Raw genomic sequence first — 5,529 nt, 5'->3', positions numbered from 1 at the left:
GTTGTGTTTAAATTTTGGAAAATGTGGAAACCTGCTGTTGAAGAAATCTATCTTTAGAAGATTCAGTAAATTCAAAACCTCCACAGTTGCATCTGTGGTATAGTTCCAGGGGGTTTTTATGTGAAGCTGGCCCGAAGCTAGGAAGTGAAATTTGTTTTTCCCCTCAGAGAGGCATGACCGTGGACTTCATTCTCATTAGATGTTCTAGGAAGTGGGGTCAAGTGGGTCCACACCAGTGAGGAATAGTGAGAGGGCACGTGTGGGGTTGCTCTTTCAGAACCTGGCACAGCAGCTGCCCCAGGCCTTGCCCCATTCAGCCCACAGGGTGTCCTGTATAGAGTCCTAGTCTCAGAGCCTTTGAGGGGCCCAGAGGTTGGGGGCCAGAAGACTTACTGTCTCCAAAATCAGAAAGAAGCCTTGTAACGTGAAATGAGTAAATATTTAATCTATTCTAAAGTGAAAATCACATTTGTTTTTCTTTGCGTTCAGAGTTCTTATTTAAATTTTTTTAAGCAAATATTTATCGAGGGCCTTCTGTATGCCAGGCATCATTCTAGATGCAGAGGACACGGCACAAACATGATGCACAGCAGTGTCTGCTATCACAGAAGCGACTTTCTACTGAAAGGAAATACGCATTTTTAAAAAAGTTTAAAAACCCTGAGTTTGAAGGTTAAGTGTGGAAAAAACCAAGTAGGAAAAAGAGATAGGGCATGTGAGAATGCAATTCAAATAGAGTCCTCAGGGAAAAACTCACTGAAAAGGTAGCTTTTGAGTAAAAGAGAGGGAAGGAGTGAGCTATGAGGGTTTATGGGGGAAGAATATTCTAAGCCAGGGATTCTTTTTTTTTTTTTTTTCCTTCTTAGAGCCACACTCATGGCATATGGAAGATCCCAGGCTAGGGGTCAAATCAGTGGCTGCTGGTCTATGCCACAGCCATAGCATCATGGGATCCGAGCCGCATCTGTGACCTACACCACAGCTCACAGCAATGCCAGATCCTTAACCCACTGAGCGAGGCCAGGGTTCGAATCCTCATCCTCATGGATCCTACACGGGTTCGTTAACCACTGGGCCATGAAGGGAACTGCCGAAGCCAGGGATTCTTAACCTGGACTCCACGGACACCTCCCTCCAGAAGTCTGAAGATCCAATTCAGAAAGTCTTGGCCTGAGGTAGGAAACAAAAGTTATGTCTTTTTTTGTTTTTTGTTTTTTTTGCTTTTTCAGGATACACCCATGGCATTTAAAAGTTCCCAGGCTAGGGGTTGAATAGGAGTTGCAGCCGCCGGCCTATACCACAGCCATAGAGATGTGGGATCTGAGCCTTGTCCGCGAGCTGCATCATGCTCACGGCAACGCTGGATCCTTAACCCACTGAGCGAGGCCAGGGATGGAACCCTTGTCCTCATGGAGACTAATGGGGTTCTTTTCCACTGCACCACAATGGGAACTCCTCCCAATTTTATCTTTATTTTCACTAATTAATATTTAGAGTCTTCCTCAATTATGAATGCAGACAGAAAATCACAGTGGTATTAGCAGCACCCGTGGCATCGTTGCCCATAGAAATCACAGATACTTTCACATCACATTAGTTACTGCAAATATCTTAAAATATCATTACATTCATCACTACTTCAAATTTATCCTGCTAGCTCTTTTACTTTAAGAATTCATTGGAGGAGTTCCCGTCGTGGCGCAGTGGTTAACGAATCCGACCAGGAACCGTGGTTGCTGTGGTTGTGGCGTAGGCCGGTGGTTACAGCTCCGATTGGACCCCTAGCCTGGGAACCTCCATGTGCCTCGGGAGCGGCCCTAGAAAAGGCAAAACGACAGAAAAAAAACCTCATTGGAAACATATATTGCCACGTAGCAAATTTAAAAAATATTTTGAGGAGTTCCCACTTTGGCATGATGGGATCAGTGGTATGTCTGCAGTGCCAGGATGCAGATACAGTCCCCAACCCACTGAAATACAGCCAGCACAGTGGGTTAAACGACCCAGTGCCACCTCATCTGTGGATCAGGGCACAAGCGCAGCATGGGTTTGACCTCTGGCCTGGGAACCTCTACATGCTGTGAGTGGGCCAAAAAAGAAAAAAAAAATTTTGAGAGTTGCATTTCAATGTAACTGGTTTTCTTTAGAGTTTATGAAGCTTATTTTATGGATTTAAAGATATGATACTCAAAAGGAGCCCACAGGCGTCATGGACTGCCACAGAGGTCCATGATTAAGAACCACTGTCTCTGCACACAGATGAGCAAGCAAAAAGCCTTGTGGCAGCAATGTGCCTTATATGGATATGTACACAGAAGGGATAATATAGGGCATTGTTAGCAATTTGGCTTTTGCTAGGAGTAATGTGGAGGGTTTGGAGCAGAAGAATGACGTGCATCGTGACACTGGGATTTACAGGTCACTCTGCTGCCAGATGGAGGAGTAACTGAAGGGGCAAGGCTGAAGCAGGATCAGTTAGGAGGTCGCTGTAATAAAAAGGTGAGAGGTGTTAACTTGGACTAGTGTGGTAGCTGTGGAAGCGGTCACATTCTGCACATATTCTGAGGACAGCTCTGACAAGATTTGTTGATGAGAAAACCGGAAGTCACAGAGGACAAGAGCTTTGCCTCAAGCCAATGTAGAGAGGGAGTTGCCATTAACCTAGGAGAAACTGTGGAAGGAGGAGGTTTTGAGGGAGGATAAGGGGCTCTCCGTTAGACATGCTAAACTTGAGATGTGAATTAGATATCCAAGGGCAGCCAGCCTGTAGGCAGCTAGAAATGACAGCCTCAGCCCAGGGGTGAGGTGTGGGAACGATATCATTTGAGAGTGGTCAGCAGGTGGATAGTATTTCAAGCTTGAGGACTGGTTGAGGTTGCCAAGGAAGTGGGTGTAGAAAGAGGAGAAGTCTGAGAATGGTGTCCTGGGGCACTGTAGGGTCAAGTGGTCTGTTGGTTTTTTTTCTTCCCTTCTTCTCTTGTTCTCTTCTCTGGTAGTTGGATGACTATCTTTAGCGTTGTATTTGGATTGCTTTTTCTTATTGGTGTATCTGCTGTAGATGTTTGGTTTGCAGTTACCTTGAAGTTTTGGTATAGGAGTCTCTCTAGATACAAGATTGCTTTATGTTGTTGGTCTCTTAATTGCAAGTGCATCTCCGGTGTCCTGCCTTTGCACCTTCTCCTCTTCTCACGATGTTTGATTTTGGTAAAATATTCGCGTGTGGATGGTTTCCTCCCTTTACTATATGCATGCCTTTACTGGTGAGCTTTGTACTATTTTGTTGCTAGTTGTGGCTTTTTCTTTTCCACCTGGCGAAATTCCTTTAGTATTTGTTGTAAAGCTGGTTTAGTGGCGCTGAATTCTCTTAGCTTTTGCTTGTCTCTAAAGCTTGTGATTTCTCCTTCAGATCTGAACGAGAGCCTTGCTGGGTAGAGTAAGCCTGGCTGGAGGTTTTTGCCTTTCATCACTTTAAGTATATCGTGCCACTCCCTTTTGGCCTGCAGAATTTCTGCTGAAAAATCTGCCAATAACCTTATCGGGGTTCCCTTGTATGTTATTTGTTTCTTTTCCCTAGCTGCTTTCAGTATTTTCTTTTTTTCTCTTTAAAATAGCTTTTTATTTTTGTTTATTTTTAACTTTATAACTTTATATATAACTTTTATTTATTTTTTTCCATTATAGCTGGTTTACAGTGTTCTGTCATTTTTCTACTGTACAGCAGGGTGACCCAGTCACACATACATGTATACATTCTTTTCTCTCCCATGATCATGCTCCATCATAAGTGACTAGACAGAGTTCCCAGTGCTATACAGCAGGATCTCATTGCTTATCCATTCCAAAGGCAAGAGTTTGCACCTATTAACATCAAGCTCCCAGTCCATCCCACTCTCTCCCCCTCCCCTTTGGCAACCACAAGCCTCTTCTCCAAGTCCATGATTTCCTTTTCTGTGGAAAGGTTCATTTGTGCTGTATGTTAGATTCGAGATAAAAGAGATATCGTATGGCATTTGTCCTTTTCTTTCTGACGTACTTCACTCAGGATGAGAGTCTCTAGCTCCATCCATGTTGCTGCAATGGCATTAGTTTGTTCTTTTGAATGGCTGAGTAGTATTCCATTGTGTACATATACGACATCTTCTTAATCCATTCATCTGTTGTTGGACATTTGGGTTGTTTCCATGTCTTGGCTATTGTGAATAGTGCTGCAGTGAACACGCGGGTGCATGTGTCTTTTTCAAGGAAAGTTTTGTCCGATATATGCCCATGAGTGGGATTGCTGGGTCCTATGGTAGTTCTATGTATAGTTTTCTAAGGTACCTCCACACCGTTCTCCACAGTGGTTGTACCAGCTTACATTCCCACCAACAGTGTCGGAGGGTCCCCTTTTCTCTACACCCTCTCCAGCATTTGTTATTTGTGGACTTATTAATGGTGGCCATTCTAGACTGGTGTGAGGTGGTACCTCATGGTGGTTCTGATTTGCATTTCTCTAATAATCAGTGATGTGGAGCAGTTTTTCATGTGCTTGTTGGCCATCTGTATATCTTTTTTAGAGAAATGTCTATTCGGGTCTTTTGCCCATTTTTCCATTGGGTTGTTGGCTTTTTTTGCTGTTGAGTTGTGTACGTTGTTTGTCTGTTTTAGAGTTTAAGCCCATGTCAGTTGCATCATTTGACACTATTTTCTCTCATTCTGCAAGTTGTCTTTTTGTTTTTTTGGATGGTTCCCTTTGCTGTGCAAAACTTGTCAGGTTGATTCAGTATCATTGGTTGTTTTTTTTTTTTTTTTTTTTTTTTGCCACTGTATGTATATTTTTATTTTAAAAACTTTTTCATTTTATTTTATTTTTTTGCTATTTCTTTGGCCCGCTCCTGCAGTGTATGGAGGTTCCCAGGCTAGGGGTGGATTCGGAGCTGTAGTCCGCGGCCTACGCCAGAACCACAGCAACGCGGGATCCGAGCCGTGTCTACAACCTACACCACAGCTCACGGCAACGCTGGATCATTAACCCACTGAGCAAGGGCAGGGACCAAACCCCTAACCTCATGGTTCCTAGTCGGATTCATTAACCACTGTGCCACGACGGGAACTCCTAAAAACTTTTTTAAATGTTATTTTTCAATGCAATTTTTTCTACCGTACAGCATGGCGACCCAGTTACATATACATGTATACATTCTTTTTTCTCGCATTATCATGCTCCTTCCTAAGTGACTAGACATAGTTCCCAGTGCTCCACAGCAGGATCTCATTGCTAATCCATTCCAAAAGCAAGAGTTTGCGTCTATTAACCCCAAACTCCCAGTCCTTCCCACTCTCTCCCCCTCCCCCTTGGCAACCAGAAGTCTCTTCTCCAAGTCCATGATTTTCTTTTCTTTTCTGTGCCATATATTAGATTACAGATATAAATGATATCAAACAGCATTTGTCTTTCTCTTTCTGACTAACTTCACTCAGGATGAGAGTCTCTAGTTCCATCCATGTTGTTGCAAATGGTATTAGTTTGTTCTTTTTTTATATTACTCA

Source organism: Sus scrofa, chromosome 2 (assembly GCF_054392235.1).
Source record: "Sus scrofa isolate SSC_HxYL_T2T_F1_AM1 chromosome 2, Sscrofa_HxYL_maternal_Yorkshire_Landrace_v2.0, whole genome shotgun sequence".
NCBI lineage: Eukaryota > Metazoa > Chordata > Mammalia > Artiodactyla > Suidae > Sus > Sus scrofa.
Note: the sequence above shows the minus strand (reverse complement) of the source record.